This window comes from Panicum virgatum, chromosome 8N (genome assembly GCF_016808335.1).
Source record: "Panicum virgatum strain AP13 chromosome 8N, P.virgatum_v5, whole genome shotgun sequence".
Taxonomy (NCBI): Eukaryota; Viridiplantae; Streptophyta; class Magnoliopsida; order Poales; family Poaceae; genus Panicum; species Panicum virgatum.
This window is the reverse complement of record NC_053152.1, coordinates 14,450,820-14,467,963: the sequence shown is the minus strand read 5'-3', so window position 1 is coordinate 14,467,963 and position 17,144 is coordinate 14,450,820. Positions and strand designations below refer to the sequence as shown.

General features: G+C 46.6%; 1 long non-coding RNA gene and 1 pseudogene across 1 annotated transcript; one reads left to right on the top strand and one right to left on the bottom strand.

Moving 5' to 3' along the window:
• The first annotated feature begins 11,257 nt into the window (after positions 1 to 11,257).
• Positions 11,258 to 13,149, top strand: LOC120684814 (annotated as a pseudogene).
• A 2,444-nt stretch (positions 13,150 to 15,593) lies between these two features.
• Positions 15,594 to 17,095, bottom strand: LOC120685656. The gene is made up of 3 exons (XR_005679686.1): positions 16,455 to 17,095; positions 16,191 to 16,372; positions 15,594 to 16,061 (listed from the first exon to the last, which is right to left on the bottom strand). It is a non-coding gene; the product is annotated as an uncharacterized LOC120685656 (long non-coding RNA).
• Between the last annotated feature and the right edge of the window lie 49 nt (positions 17,096 to 17,144).

Sequence of the window (17,144 nt, the reverse complement as noted above, 5' to 3'; positions counted from 1 at the left end):
GTCCGCTTATGGACCGCGGATGGTCTGCCAGATGCACCGGTTAGCTTCGAATACACCAGTGATGTGTTCACTGAGCAAAGAGCGGACGGTTCGCAAAGGGTCCGCGGACAGTCCGCCTGTGTTGAGAAAATTTTTACCAGAGGCAGTTTCAGTGGGAAGCTAAGTCAGAAATTATAAAGGTGGACGGTCCACCTAGAGGTCATGAACAGTCCGCGCCTGTGCAGAATTGTGGGACCGGTCACCCGTGGACTTATATGCCCAGGTCTCTTTCACTCTCCACCAAACCGACCCCAAGCTAAGTCAGAAATTATAAAGGCGGACGGTCCGCCTGGAGGTCACGAATAGTCCGCGCCTGTGCAGAATTGTGGGACCGGTCACCCGTGGACTTATATGCCCAGGTCTCTTTCACTCTCCACCAAACCGACCCCATACCCTCAAAAGCTCTCTCTCTCTTTCTCTCTCAAGCACGTGGGGGAGACATCAAGGTCAAGATTGTTTGGTGTGATTCCCGGACGGTCCCAGCGCTTCCCCGGACCCTTCTCGTGATTCTCCATCATGTCCTCTTGGCCACCCAGGAAGATGCTCACGGCCACTACCTCAAAGATTAAGAAGGCTAATGCTTCAAAAAGGCAGAGGGACGGAGATGATTCCGATGATGAAGATTATGCTCCTGCCCCTAGTGACATGGCTGTTGCTTCCTCAGTCGGTGATATTGGGGATGATTCTTCAGATGAGGACATTGAGGGTGAAGAAGATGATATCACAGACCTCATGGAGCTAGATCTCCCTAGCAGACAGTGGACCACAGAGTCTTATTCTCAAGCAAGGTTTGTGAACCAGTATCTTCAGCAGACTGACACCAACATCCTCTACTTCACCACTCAGGTACAGCAGGATGCTTATTTTGGTCATATGGTTAAGAAAACTGTTTACAAACATCAGACCATAGACCTAGCCTATATGAGATCACAACCAGTCATGTCTGAGTTAGTTGATAGATTTGAGCATATGGGTCTAGCAAATTTCCTACAGCATAGATGTGATTGGAATGAGACAGTCATTCGCCAGTTCTATGCCACCCTAGAAATTAGCATGGAAGAGGAAAAGATATGGTGGAAAACTGGAAAGAGAGTTTATTATGCTACTTTTGCTCAATTTGCCACTGCAAATCAGTTAGACTATGATTTTATCACAAATGAGAAAAGTGTGAACAACGTGTTGGAAAATCCTCTAGATGAGAATAATTATCCTGTCTATTATGAGCCTGCTAATGTGGGGATTGCTAGAGTGTTTGGGGGCATCCAAGGTCTTAGGCATCATCATGCAGTCATTAATAAAATTGCAAGAGTCACGTTTATACCTAAGAGTGGAAACAAGGACAAGATTAGAGGTCTCTACTAGAATGTGATCTCTCATGTCATGAATGGAAATAGAATCAATGTCATAGCTCTCATCATGGATCAGCTGGCAGATCTGAGACTTAACTTTGAGATGAATCTGTATTTTGCACCATACATTATGTCTATTATCAAATCCAAGACAAGTTTCAGAGAGGTTTGTGAGTGCAAGCACACTCCTTTTAGGCCTTTCAGGAATGACACAGTATTTCTTCTGAGGCCTTTGACTCCTTTCCCCAGTGATGATATGGAGGAGGAGGAGCATGATGAGGATGATGATGATAGTGATGAGGGTGGTCACATGGGAGCAGCTGCAGCACAGCATGCCATGCCACCTCCACAGCCCCCAATGCAACCACAGTGGGCACCTCCAGCCGGGTACTTTGACCCATACTTTGCATCCATGCAGCAGCGGATCCAGTGAGGGCATGCGGATCCGGCGAGGAGGCCGGCCTGAGTCAAGGAGGAGCCCTGTAGCGAGCTTGAGCACGGTGAGGGTCGGGGCGGGAGGATGCAGCGAGGGAGCGCGGATCTAGGGAGGAGGCTGGTCCAGGCCGAGGAGGTGGTGTTGTTGGCACCTACCAACATCACAGCTAGAATTGGGTGATCCTGAATGATGACGCCCACAGACGCCAAGGGGGGTGTCAGGTATTTCATGAATCACAAATAAAATCCGCAAGCGCACGAAATACCGATGTAGCATTTTACCCAAGAGTACACCCGGGGTGTCATTTATATTTCTGCCAGGAAGGCTGCGGGTAAGATGCCTACCGGAAGTTTGAAATCCTTCTGCGAAGAGCATTAGTTTTGCCCGTCGAGAGGAACTTCGCAAGGACGCCTTGGCGCAATTGTTCTAGGTGTCCATAGAGCTCTTGTTAGCATAGAACCATTGTTTTGCTCTCCCCAGAAGAGAGAACGGAAGAAGTCGGAGCTGGATCGTATCCTGAGATACTCCCTTGAGAACAAAAATGCTGCAATGCTCCAAGAATTGTTGGAGATGAGCATTAGCATCCACGTTGGCCTTGCCACAGAAAGGGCTGGCCTGCACCATCGTAATGAGACCCATCTTGATCTTGAAATTCTCTCCTCAAGTGTTGACCTCAGGTCCGGTGGGAACCTGGGCAGCAGAGGTAGCAGAGTAATCGCTAAGCGTCTTCTAGGCCATGGAGTTCGATGTGGATGGAGCAATAATGACTGGTTCAGCTATCAAGAGTGATATCTGAGGAGGTAGGACACGAAGTCGAACTCTTCTCAAAAGTGACTTTGGATTTGAAGTGATGTTTTGCGGCAGATTGAAACCAGACATACACTACCCTGTTTTCACATCAAAGTGAAAATAAAGCCAAGTTAGCCTATTTAGCAAGCGAATACCAATTTTGATTTGGTTCATAACGTTGCCTATTTATCTATAACCTATGCCTTCCCCAGCAACGGCATCAAAAATGCTGGTTGGCACCTACCAACGTCACAGCTAGGATTGGGTGATCCTGAATGACGACGCCCGCAGACGCCAAGGGGGGTGGCAGGTATTTCATGAACCACGCATAAATTCGCAAGCATACAGATTGCCGCTGTAGCATTTTACCCAAGATTACACCCGGAGTTTCATTTATATTTCCGCAAGGAAGGCGGCGGCTAAGATGCATAGGCTAGTTAATGAACTGATCTTGATTGGATATTCATTTGCATAAACAGGGTTAAGATAAATGGCATAAAAAGGTTGTGTGACACACAAGTTTACACTTAGCTCTAAACATTCTAAAGGCAGGTAGGAAGGAAGGCGTTAGCAGCTCGAGTCAAAAGTACTAGGTTAGCTATATCTATACTATCCAATGGTTAGATTAACATTAGATTAAACTAGTACAATAGGGAGACCACTACTAGCCTGACAAGAGAAGCCCGACCAAACCATACGGCTCTTTATGGACCTCCTACCACTAGAGGATTACTGGGCATGGACAGGGTTGTCACCACTTGCCGGCTACCTCTACAAACCATGAGAAAGGACGACATCCAGCAACACTTTGCTAAACCAGACACCACGTCTGCATTAACAAGTGATACTCTAGTATCCCACGCAGAGACCCCACCCTCCAAATGGACAGACATTATACTAGAGCAAACATACGAATACTAGAGCAGTTGCTAGAGTTCTAAAGCTAATATGTTCACCATCTCAAGCATAGGGCAATAATGCAATCAAATCACGAAGTATATGTTTGACATCTAAGAATATAACTCATGGAGATATCAGTAACCATAGATTAAGTCTATTACAAATGACTGAGAATTACAAAAGAGAACTAGAAATGAACACATACCAGAACTCCTGAGCAACTTCGGAGACCTAATGACTACTAAATCTAGCCTAAACTCCACTAACCTATAGAGCTAAAACAAGAGGAATAGCTTGAGCTTCAACTTGAGGTGTGTCTCTAATCTAACCCCCCCTCCTCATATATACAGGAGGGAGCCACGTGCAGCACGGCTGAAAGCATCTAGGCCCCTAATTCGAGTTTTGGTAATTAATGACAATAGTTTGTGGATTAATAATTTCATTTGAGATAATGAGCATAGGTTGATCCACGGATGAAAGGGATTTGATTGTGATCATACGACGTTTTGGAGATGATGTGCAAAGCTCGGGCTCAAGGCAAAGGTATTATATAGGGCTTTTGTGTTTTACCAGTCATAAGGCGATTAGTGGATGAAAAATGACCGGATTTGTTGGATAGATAGCCATACTATCAAGAGGGGTCATGTACTCGTGCTTGATGTGTCTTTAGAGTCATTTTGCTCAAAATGTCTAGATGCATGCATGAGGGCTAATGACGTTTTGAAAATGGATTCAAAAAAGGTGTGCTGACTGTCTAGTGCGGACGGTCCACCACACAATTTTGAAAAACATCCAGAGAGCTTGTTTGTCTCTAGTGGGCTTGATAAGTGACGGGCGGACGGTCCGGCCCAGGCGAGCAGACGGTCCACCCCTCTAACTCAAATTTGTCCAGAGGCATTGCATCTCTGGTTGCGCTGATGGCTTGAACGGCGGACGGTCCGCCTTGGGGCGCAGACGGTCCGCCGGTCACTTGACAAAATGACCACAGACGTTTTGGGTCTCTGGTGGAATTTGAGGTTGAACGGCGAACGGTCCGCCCCTGGGGCGCGGACGGTCCGCCGGCCATTTTGGAAAGTGACCAGACGTTTTTCGTCTCTGGTGGTTTGGAACTTTTAACTGCGGACGGTCCGCCCATAGGGCGCGGACGGTCCACCAGGTCTGTAATGGCTAGTTCTGCACGCATTCTTGACATCTTAGAGCTGAGCCATCCCTCTCTCACACATTCTTGCTTAGAGATTGCATTATTGAGAGTGTGAGAGCGTCCTAGTGCATTGCATCAAGAGTTTGAGCTTTGTGGCACTAGGGAAACTTCAAGCAAGCATCATCGACTTATTACTCTTGGGAGTTGCTGCTCCCTAGACGGCTTGGAGAAGTGGATTTCGTGGAGCACCTCTAAGGAGATTGTTGAGGAGCTCCGATTTCGGTTGTGAGAGGTTTTGTGCTCATCTCACCGGAGTGGTGAAGAGCAACTTTGGTGGAATCGAGGTGTGGAGCGGTTCCTTGATTCAAGCCGGCTCAAGATCAAGAGAGTTCTTGATAGAGGAGCAGTTGACTCTTGGAATCCACCTCAACGTGGATTAGGGGCGACCGGCAAGTCATCGACACCTCGAAAAAAATTCTTGTGTCAAGCTCAGTTATCTCTCTTGCTTATCTTGTTTATTGCATTTACTTTGAGCAATTTACTTTATTAGAGCTTGAATTGTATCTTGTCATTCTAGGTTGCAAACCCAAACTAGAGGTAGTCGTAGTACGACATAGGGCATTCTTGTTTTACTAATTAAATTTCTCTAGTGTTTGTGGTTTTAGTTTTAAACTGCCTATTCACCCTCCTCTAGTCGGTGGTCTTGATCCAGAATGGCTAGTTTTAGCAGGTGATCCTCTAAGAAATGATGTTGTGAGCCAATGAGGAGCTGCCACGTGCTTGGCTTGAGGCTGTAGGGTCCATGGGCTGCTCGGCCGACCAAGGAGGTCGGTTGGCCTGCCCGTGGCGCCAACCGCCCCAACTTCCTTTGTTGGGTTGTCCTGGTGTTCCTTGTCTTAAGCCCATGTGCAAGACCCTGTCCTGGTTGCCGCTTTGCTTTGGTGCATGGGCCTCTTTTGGTCTATTTGAGCCTGAATCCGGCACTCTGATTTGTCATCGATTTTATCTAGGACCAAAACATGCTTGCAACCTGCATTTTAGCTCAAATACTAATCTTGCATATATTCTAGGGGTAAAGTGTGTTTAGGCATTTATTTGGATAAAGATGCGTGTAAGAAATGCAAACTCTCGTGATTTTCTGATCAAGTGGACGCCTGAAATTGGTCTTTATTGAGCGTCAACGGGCACGCGGGGTCGAGGCCAGCGCGGGGAGCTCGGTGCGACCAGAGCCCCACGCGGAGAGGAGGCCGGCACAAAGAGGAACCTCGTGAGGTGTTCGACGTGGGGGAGGAGGCCAGCATGGGGAGAGGTGGCACGGGAAGCTCGGTGTGGAGAGGAGGCCGACACGGGGAGCTCGGGCGCGCACCAGGAAAAGTAGGCGTGCGGCGGCAGCGCGGAGAAGAGGTGCGGAGGCGTAGTGGCGCGGTGTGGCAGCGGCGCAGGGAGGAGGTGCAGCGGCGGAGCGGCGGCGCGCGGGGAGAGGCCGGAGCTTGGGTAGGAGACCGGGACTTCAAAATTTTGGCAACCTGACAGCGTCCTGCACGAACATATCAAAATTTTGCCTAGTCTTGGACCTCCACCAGTATATAGGGGCCCATTTGTAGGGGTGGGTGAAGCCCCCACCCGCCACTACAAATTGATTTTCATGGGCGGGTGATGCACCAACCCGCACCTACAAACGGATTTGTAGGGGTGGGTGACAGCTCCACCCGCCCCTACAAATGATTTTCCAATTTATCCAAAAAATCATTCAATTGAAAGAAAATAGCAAAACACATCAAAATATGTGAAATTTTTACCTTAAACATATTGTGATGTGTAGAACTTAAAATTTCAAAGCCACATTTCAGTGTAAATAATAAGTATCGAAACCAAAATGAATAGCTAACCAACACTACTCTCTCATTGAACTCAAAGATCACTTTGTGCTTTCCACAATCTTAATCAATAAATGTACTGAAGCTTGTTTGTTGTATTTTTCCTGGTTCTATAGGTCACAATATGCTTATGGTATAAATTTCACTTTTTTTGATGTGTTTTACTATTTTTCAATATTAAATGAATTATCAGAATAAATTGAAAAAATATTTGTAGGGACGGGTGAAGCCGCCACTCGCCCCTAAAAATAGATTTGTAGGGACGGGTGAGGCCCCCCACCTGCCCTTACAAATGATTTTTCTATTCACTCTCAAAATTCATTTATTTCTAGAAAAATAGCAAAATACATCAAAAAAATTGTACCATAAGCCTAATGTGACATGTACAAATTGAAAATATCAAATCCACATTTCAATGTATTAATAGTTAAAAGTGTAAAAAAAACTCAATGTATAGCTAACCACACACTACTTAATGAAAACGTTGAAGATGTTATGAATAGCACTTGTATTCAATATGAGGGCTCTAGACTCGAATATATACATGTACAGGCATTAAAAAATATGCACAAAACTTCTTATACAATGGAGAAACTACAAAGGGTACATATACATCTAACCCCCCCCCCCCAAACTCAAGGTGGATCAATGACACTGAGTTTGAAGAGATAGAACCTGTGCTGCACTATTGTCTGTGCCTTAGTAAAAAAGTTTGCCAACTGAAGTTCTGAAGGCAGGTACCGAAGAGTAATAACATCATCCTGTACATGTGCTCCTGTATATGAAGCATCAACACCAATATGCTTGGTGAGCTCATGCTTCACCGGATCACAAGCAATGCTAATAGCACCTGTACTGTCAGACAAAAGAGGAGTCGGCCTAGAAACAGAAACACGAAAATCCTCAAGCAACCACCGCAGCCAAGTAACCTCTGATGTCACAAGAGCCATAGGTCGCAACTCAGCCTCTGGACTCAAACTAGAAACTGCTATCTGCTTCTTAGTCTTCCAAGCAATGAGAAAACCACCAAGAAAAACATAGTAAGGAGAAAAAGATCTACGATCAGAGGAATCACTAGTCCAAGTAGCATCAAAATATGCATGAAGTTGTAAAGAGCTGGAGTGTGGAAAGAACAAGCGATGAGACATGATCCCATAAAGATAACGCAGAACACGAAGAAGATGATTATAGAGGATCTGAGTAGGAGCTGAAACAAACTGAATCAGGATATGGACAACATATGAGATGTCAGGACGAGTAACTCCAAGATAAACAAGACTCCCAATAATATGGCGATAACGAGTCAGATCTGAAAGAGGCTCCCCATCAGTGGCACGAATATGAACATTAAGTCCCATGGGAGTGTCTACAGTATGGTGGTTAGTGAGAGAAGCACGATCAAGAAGATCCTTAATGTACTTTTCTTGGGACAGATAGAAACCCTCACTGTGGAAGAAACCTCAATCCCAAGAAAGTAACGAAGAGGACCTAGATCAGACATAAGAAACTGCTCACTGAGACGTGCCTTCACAAAGGCAATATACTGAGAGTCATCTCCAATAATGATCATGTCATCAACATAAAGAAGAAGAGTCCGACTATGAGAGGATGTGTGAACGAAGAGCGCAGGATCATGAGTACTGGCAGAAAAGCCAGCAGCAGTGACCACAGAAGCAAAACACAGGAACCAAGCACGAGGAGCTTGCTTGAGGCCATAAAGCGAGCGGCGAAGACGACATACCATACCCTCAGGGACCGAATACCCAGGTGGTGACTGCATATACACTTCCTCACGGAGTTCACCATTAAAAAAGGCATTCTTCACATCAAGCTAAGATATAGACCACTCACGAACAAAAGCCACAGCTAGAAGAGTGCGAACAGTGGTCATATGAGCCACAGGTGCAAATATCTCATCGTAGTCCCAACCATGTTCCTGCTGAAAACCATGTGCTACAAGACGAGCTTTGTAGCGCTCAAGAGAACCATCAGAATGAGTCTTAACCTTGTAAACCCATTTACAAGTGATAGGACGGACATGTGTATGAATAGGAACAAGATCCCTTGTGCCAGTGCGCTCAAGAGTAGCAGTCTCCTCTGCCACAGCATGCTTCCATTCCTAATAATGAATGGCATCACGATTGGAAGTTGGCTCAAAGAGAACAGTACCAGCAAAACCAAGCCTATCTGGATGCCGAATCGACTGCCAAACATGAAGAGCATATCGTGCAGAACCCGCATCAGAAACTGTCTCATCAGGAATAGATGGTACAACGGAAAAAGATGGCTCATCAAGAGGAGAGGGTGGAACCGAGGAAGATGGCTCAACAACAGGAGAAGGCTCATCATAATGTGGTTTCGCAACCCGCCGAGTACGTGTGTAGACACGTGTGACAGGTGGTTTGCTGTCACAAGCCGTGCCCATAGGAACCTGTGGAATATCCTCCAAAAAAGAAGGGACCACAGGTGAAGGAGCTATAGAAGAAGGCTCCACCGATGAAGGAACTACGTGCAACTCAATGGGAGCCTCAGCAGAAGGCACTCGGTGTGGAGGAAACATAGGGGCAATAAAAGTATCAAGAAAAAGTAGGAATGAGAGTGGCTCAATGACAGATGCTTGAGAAGCATCAGGATAAGTCCGAGGATAAAAAGGACGAGACTCATCAAAAGTAACATCCCGTGAAATCCTCATCCGATGGCCAACAGGATCCCAATGATGCCCCTTATGCTCAGCACTATATCCCAGAAAAAACGCACTCAACAGATTGAGTGGTCAGCTTAGTGCGCTCATGAGGTGCAAGAAGCACATAGCAGACACATCCAAAAAAGGCAAAGGCAAGAATAATCAGGAAGCTTGCCACAAAGATGCTCATACGGGATCCCACCATGAAGAGAGGATGAGGGCTGAATATTAATAAGATAAGTGACAGTGGGAATAGCTTTAGCCCAAAAATATTGTGGAATAGAAGAAGCGATCATAAGAGCACGAGCAATATCAAGCAAATGATGATGCTTACGTTCAGTGACAACATTCTGAGCATGAGCACCAGGACAAAGAGAATTGGGCAAGAGTGCCTTGTTCAGAAAGGAACTGACGAAGGGCTTCAGATAAATACTCCCCAGCAGAATCAGCATGAAAGACCCTGATAGAGGTATCAAACTGAGTACAGATCATAGTGGCAAAATTTAGATAGACAAAGCCTTACTACATTTTTTCTTAAAATAAACACATGTGTGGCGAGAAAAATCATCTACAAAAAATGATATAATATCGATGGCCTCCTTTCAAAACGAAGGGAGCCGGACCCCATACATCAGAATGAACAAGATCAAACGGATGTTTCGACACCGACTCACTAGAATATTAAGGAAGCTGGAGCTGTATTCCTGGATGACAACCCTGACACTGTTTTAGGGATACATCACTAGAGACTGACCCTAAAAGACCATGACGAACGAGCGTAGACAGACACGAGCCACAGAGATGTCCCAAACGATGGTGCCACTGAGCAAATGACGATGTGGATGACGTGGACGCAGCAGAACCAACAAGACTGTCAGAAGTAGCAGAAGGAAGACGAAGCCAGTCAAGCTCCCGAAGATGCTGAGAATCATGTCGACGAGGGCCAGTACCAACCAAGAGACCCGTGATGTGATCCTGAATACAACAAGAGTCAGAATCAAAAATCACACGACAATCATGATCAGTGAGTTGGCCAGCAGAGATAAGCTGCATGGTTAGTTTGGGAACACAAGAAAGAGCAGGCACACGAAAAGAGGGAGACAAAAGAGTTACCTGCCCTGCAACAGAGAGAGACGATCCATCCGTAGTTTGAACAGTGATAGGAAGAGATGGTGGACTAATGCAAGAAAGACAAGTACGATCAGGATTCATATGTTCTTCAATTGCAGCTTTGGTAAAGCTTGCTGGGGCAAAATTGGCTTGCAATGGAATCACAACCTCCCTTTCTTCAGAATGATGAAGACAGCTCAAGGAGTAAACAACAACAGTTTCTTCATGTAGATCTTTATTATAGCTTGATGGAATATCTGGAAACATAGGAATGCATTGATATTTGAGGGCATCAGACCATCCATTAACTCCTGAACCTTCCACTTCGTTGAGGAGGCCAAGCTGCAATCTCACAGACTAAAAGATAGCAGGAGACAAAGAAAGAAATGAAGAAGATCAAACAAATTAATAGGCAAAGTTGTTCAGCCATTCAACTACTAGATACCTACAGACACTTTGGATCTTTGTCCAAGAATTACTTGTGGTATGAGGGGGAAAATGCGACCTCCCTTCTGGAAGTAACATGTGAAATTATTTGCTCCCTGAATATAATATTCTGGGTGCATGATAAGCCAATTTTTTCTAAAATAGCTATAAAAACAAAATGGATTCGCACAAACTGCATAAACTATGTTATTCATTTAGACTACAGAAAGCACATATATTATATGTTATTTATGTGATGCACAATGCAGTCCAACAAGAAAACTGTTCTTCTTTCTTCCTCCACACATTGGTTAGTGTGCTTGGAGAGTAGCTCTTTGATGAATTGTATGTCTCAATTGTAAAAATTCCAGGTATCTTATCGTAATTGATGGCATGGTGTCAGATCAATGGAATATTATAAAGTCTGCCTTCCCTCGGGATGTTAGCAGTAGAATAGTGGTGACAACAAAAATCCAGTCAGTAGCTAATACCTGCAGCTCTGCCACCGATTACATACACAAAATGATAAGACTTGATGAGAAACATTCAAAGAAATTGTTCCTGAAAAATGCTTGCCCAGAGGAATATTCAGATTACTTGCAGCCGGATTCAACAGCAATTTTAAAGAAATGTGATGGTCAACCACTTGCTCTGACTGCCGTTGGCCATTTTTTATGCGAAAAAAGAGCCAGCCGACAGGATGTGATTGTGAAGATGTGTGCAGCCAGGTATTGTGACCTGCAATGCGGTAACGATACCTTGGATAGGATGCATCAGGTGTTAATTCATGACTTCGCCAGCCTTCCAAGCCATGCCCTCAAAGCTTGCTTTTATATTTTGCTATGTTCCCTAGTGATCATCCAGTCAAGGCGACAAGGCTAATGAGGCAATGGGTAGCTGAGGGATTTCCGCAGACCGCAGCCATCAAATTTATGCAGAGATCCGGCAGCTGAAAGTTTTGAGAAGCTCATTAACCAGAACATCATCCAACTCATTAATGTAAGCAACAACACCAAGGTGAAAACATGCAAAATTTATGGCATGATGCACGAGTTCATTATGCTCAAGTCTATCTGTGAAAACTTCATTACTTTGTTTGATGGATGGGATCTCCAACCTAAGCATGTCTGTCGTATTGCTCTCCATCATAACAGTATTACAGATAGAACCAGTTTCAACATTGATCTATCTCTTGTCCGCTCTCCGAGAGTATTTGGGCAGGCAGGTAAAGATATGTTGAATTTCAACAAGTATCAACTTGTGAGAGTCTTGGATCTTGAAGACTGTACAGACTTGCAAAATGATCATCTCAGAGAAGTATGTAACCTATTGCTTCTTAAATATCTGAGCCTAGGGGGCAATGTTACCAGTCTTCCCAAAGAGATAAAACAATTGAAACTTTTGGAGACCCACGATCTAAGGAGAGCGAATGTGCATATCCTTCCAATAGAAGTTATTCAGCTGCCACATTTAATTCATCTTTTCGGAAAATTTAAGCTTCCAGATACAGCCATGCAAGATGAAGTGCAGAACTTTCTGGGCTCAGGAAAATTTAAGTTGCAGACACTAGCAGGATTTCTCGTAGATAGATGTGAAGGATTTGTGGAATTCATGAGTTATATGAAAAAATTATGTAAAGTCAAGATCTGGTGTCTGTCATCTGCAACTAGTAGTAGTTATACAAGAGTACATTCATGATGAAAAGGATGCAAGCAATGACCCTCGTTCTTTGCCACTCCATTTTGATGGATGCTCTGAAGACTTTCTGAAAGAGTTGAAGGCTCCCTGTTATCTGAGGTTACTCCAAATTACAGGGCAGGTTACTGGAACTTCCTGGGTTTGTCATGGCACTACGCCGACTAAGGGAGTTCTGCCTTCAGTCAACTAAATTGACAGCTGATCTTCTCACAGCTTTGGCCAATTTGAAATATCTCCAGTACCTGAAGCTGATTGCGGATGAACTTGATGAAATCGCCATTAAGGACAGGGCATTGCCAAGGCTGCTCTGCCTCTGTTTTGTGCTACAACGACCAACATTTCCGAATATTGAAGAAGGTGCTTTGCCATTTCTGGAATCACTTCAACTGTTCTGTAAAGATCTGGAAGGCATTTCCAATATCCAAATTAAATGTTTCAAAAGACTAAGGGAAATAACTCTTGATGGTGGAATCACCAATGGTAGAGTACAAAATTTGGTAAGGGCAGCAAAAGAACATCCCAACAGGCCAAAAGTTAGTTTGCTCAAAGCACCTGATCCAAGTCCAACTGAAGCTGTTCCTCGAGAAGATCCTGCTGCATCAGGGGCGACTGAAAATGGGACTGGCACACAGATGCTACCTACTGGACCAAATGCATCTTTAACCGACTTCTCCATATATTCCATAGACTCCATTGCCTGAATATATATGACATGGATTCTGATCCTTGATGGAGCATCATCACAGTAAGTTACGCCTCCACTCTTTGCATCTCATCTTTTGGAGATAAAATAACGAAAATGCTCTATGATTAGTAATGACCTTTTTCGTAGCAACATAAATTTCGTAACACAACACCGCAACTGCAACTGGAAATAAAACTCAAAGGAAAAACCGGAAAGTCCCCCCCCCCACCCCACCCCTCGCGTCGCCCCCAGGGGCGGCTCGGGCGGACCGCCGCCGCTTCTCCAGAGGAGCTCCCCGTCCCGTTCATCCACATCGCAGCCATCGGAGCACGCCGCCAGAAGTCCGCGCGGGCATAGGGACGGTGGCAGCGAGGCCTCCATCCACTCATCCCCCCTCCCCGAGTTAGCCCTCCCCCAAGCTTAAGGTCGCCATGGCTGGACGCTCCACGCGTGGGGGCGGATCTGCGGGTCGCCGGCGGGCAGATCCGGCCCCTCCTCGGTCGGATCCAGGGACGGCGGCACCCCCCCTCCCCGAGTTGCCCTCCCACAAGCTCAAGGTCGCCATGACGGGCAGATCCAGCTCCTCAGCCAGATCTTGCGCCCCCCCAGTGCCGGTGCCCAGGTGGGTGCGGGGCAGGGCTCCGGCGGGCCTGGTGTCTGCCCGGCCGCCCCACTCTGCTCCACCAGTGGAGCCGGGCCGGCAGATTGCCATCGGTCAAATCTGGCCCCTTCGCGGCCACCAGCAGCGTGGTGGGGGCCGGGGGGGTGCAGGAGCGGGGCTCTTGCGGCTCCCGTTTGCTCGGTCACCCCGCTCAGCTCCGTCAATGGAGCCGGTTTGGCGGGTCGCCAGCGACCAGATCCCCTCGAGCTTCTGCGCCCTCTGTGCTAACAGCGTTGTGCTCACCTACTAGGCCCGTGGTTGTGGGAGCACCGGGAGAAATCCCTGCTTGGCTTCGTGCCGGCCGGCAATGGTGACACTTGTAGTGCCGCATTCCTCGTTGGAGGCTTTGTCGCAGCGCTCCCCTACCTGCAGGTCTGATGGTGCCAGTGGACGTGGGAAACCGGCAAGGAAATCCTATGGCCAGCATTGCGCTGGTCTTGTCGATGTCGGTGACACCTACGGGTGCCACTCCCCTTCTTGGAGGCGGCGTCGATTTTTCCTCCCACCCAAGTGCTATTGCTGATTGCTCCTCCATGAAGCCGGTGCACTCGTTCTCTTTTCTCCGATGTCGGTTCTGGTGCAAGGCCGATAGAAGCTGTGGATTTCCATTGTGAGTCGCGCGGGTGTCCTCCATTTGGCGCCTCTGCTCCGTCGACGCTCTTCCTACTAGTGGTGCCATCAAATATTATGCCGGGTTGGTGTTTCCACTCTGCCACCATTCCCCTGTGAGGTTTCCTCCCCTTGCACGGCGTTGGATGGTGGTACGTGGGAGCCCGGATGTGCTTTCAAAGATGGCTCCATCAGCGTCGAAGGGGAGATCGTTGTTTTCGGTGAGCCTTGGTCTGCGCCCCTCCCGCCACCCCTTCTCCGTTGGCCTGACCCTCAGATGGAGGGTGACAACGGAGCGGCGTAGCTACGAGAGGTGGTGTGGAGGTGCAATGGTAGCGGTGTATGCGACGAGTATGCTGTTCGGTGGTGGCTCCAATCGATGCTCAGTGGTCGTCTCTCTAGCTGGTATCCTGGTTTTCTCTTGATCTGTATAAGTTATCCTCCCTGATTTAGGTGTTTGTTGTGTTGGGCTGTTGTAAAATTGCTGAATCTCAAATGCTATAGCATTTTGGCTTGCCTAAAAGGCCATCAATGGAATTCCGGTGGGGATCCCCCCTAAAAAAAAGAAATAAAACTCAAAAGACATGAGAAACAAAATTGTGTTTTGCTTATCGAGTACCACTACAACTTGTGTTTCCATTGTACTTCTATCCAAAGATGAGACACGATGGTGTTGTGATGGGCATTTTGGTTTTGCAGTATACAGTGAAGCTAAGTCGTTTGTGAATCCTCATCGGTGAGTCACCACTTTGTTTCACCCGGACTACAATGATGATTATTTTTTTGAACATATCGGGGGGGGGAGGGGGCGATCCCCACCTACCTTTCATTGATCGAGAACTTAAGCATTTTACAAGTTACAAGTTAGTCCTTGGCATACCAAGGCGAGAGTACAGAGGCCCACGCGAGGGGCGCGGGGGTGACATGGGGAAGAAATCAAAGGAGGGATGAGAGCCAAACTCTCCAAGCTCGGAGCTCGGCCTGGGAGGAGCGAAACCTACCGTGCCATTTATTGATGTCTGCAATCACACGATAGATGATGTCGGCGGGGTCGGAGTCACGGTGGTCGAAGATTTGCATTTGAACTATTACTTTTGTCAGAAAATTTGTCCTCTTATGGTGCAATCAAGCTTATGGTGCAATCACCGTGCAATCCAACTAAAAAAAGTCTCAAAAAATCTGAAAAAAATCTTGAATGTGCATCTCAACCTACTTCATCTATATATACAATTTCAGGGTCAAATTCGTCCTCCTCTGGAAGTTAAAAAAAAGACAAATTTAGGTTGCATTTGAACTATTACTTTTGTCAGAAAATTTGTCTTTTTTGTAACTTCTAGAGGAGGACGAATTTGACCCTGAAATTGTATATATAGATGAAGTAGGTTGAGATGCACATTCAAGATTTTTTTTCAGAATTTTTTGAGACTTTTTTTAGTTGGATTGCACGGTGATTGCACCATAAGCTTGATTGCACAAGATATATCTCCAAGATTTTTGCATTGCGCGCTTTCCATATGTGCCAGAGGAGAAGGATTACAACATCAAGCGGACGCTGTCTGGCAGGTGCGGCGCGAGGAAGATCGCCCAGGGGTGGTGCAAGTCGAGCACGCTCGTGTTACAGCCAAGGAGCACCCAGACAGCATGAGCGCGCGGACATGCTGCAAGAATGTGTTCATCAGTTTCGAGAGTATGACGGCAGTATTCGCAGTAGGATTTAGAGAGAGGGCGGATACAAATGATGATGATTGTATTCCCATATGGATAAAATAGGAGGGTCGTACTCGTACCTGGAGATGTGGAACAAGTTTCAGCTCATCAGTGCTCCTTCTAAAATCAAATTAGCTTTTCCTTTGTTGATCATATGAACTCTGTATTATCACGCCCTCTTACTCAAACTCCACCCCTTTACTATCCTACCATTTCGTCGTCTCCAAATTCAGAGTTCCAGCTCTACAAATACAATATGTATCTACAAGTGTAGCATCATGTGTTTCAGAATTACAGCATATAACATAATGTTGGGCAATGCTTTGGGATGTATTGTTGTTTACCGGGGGAAACACGTGCTTCACAATGAGATTTCCTTTCGGTTGATTTGGGGGATGGGTTCTCATTTCCACAGAGTGTTTGCTTCGAACCACGCAAGAGGAACATAAACACTCCCGGAGAGATTCGAGGGGGGCGAACACCTGAGTTCGGAAGGAAATCGAGCTTCACCGGAGGGAGCCGAGAGGTAGGTACGCCGGCGACTTCGCGCTCTTCGACCGTAGGGTCAGCGGCTCGGCGGCGGGGGCCATCACCAGGACAAGGGAGTGGCAACGCTGCGGTGTGTGGGATCGCGTCGGGCCGGGGAGGAGAAGCCCAAGATGCTCTGTTTGGTTCTTATCAGAAAGAAGAAAAAAAAGTGCTATTTGGTTGGGGCATTTTTTTTTCCTGCCGATGATATCCTCAGTTACAGGATCATGAGTCGCTGCAGAAAAATGGCACGGATTGCTGGCTTCAACCGTGTTCTATTGTTGTTATGAAACAGAGCATCTGCATCGTACTGCTTAGGTAGTCAGATACGGCAGCGTGTCCGGGTACTGTGGTGGCAGCAGTTGCTGCACTTGAATTGTCCGAGAAACTTTTTACAATAGTGCCTGAGCATGTTTTCCATTTGGAGGCAAAGGAAGGTGTAGCAATGGCGCTCAGAAGATGGACCCCCCCCCCCCCCCCCCCCCCCCGCCCCCCCCCGCACCACA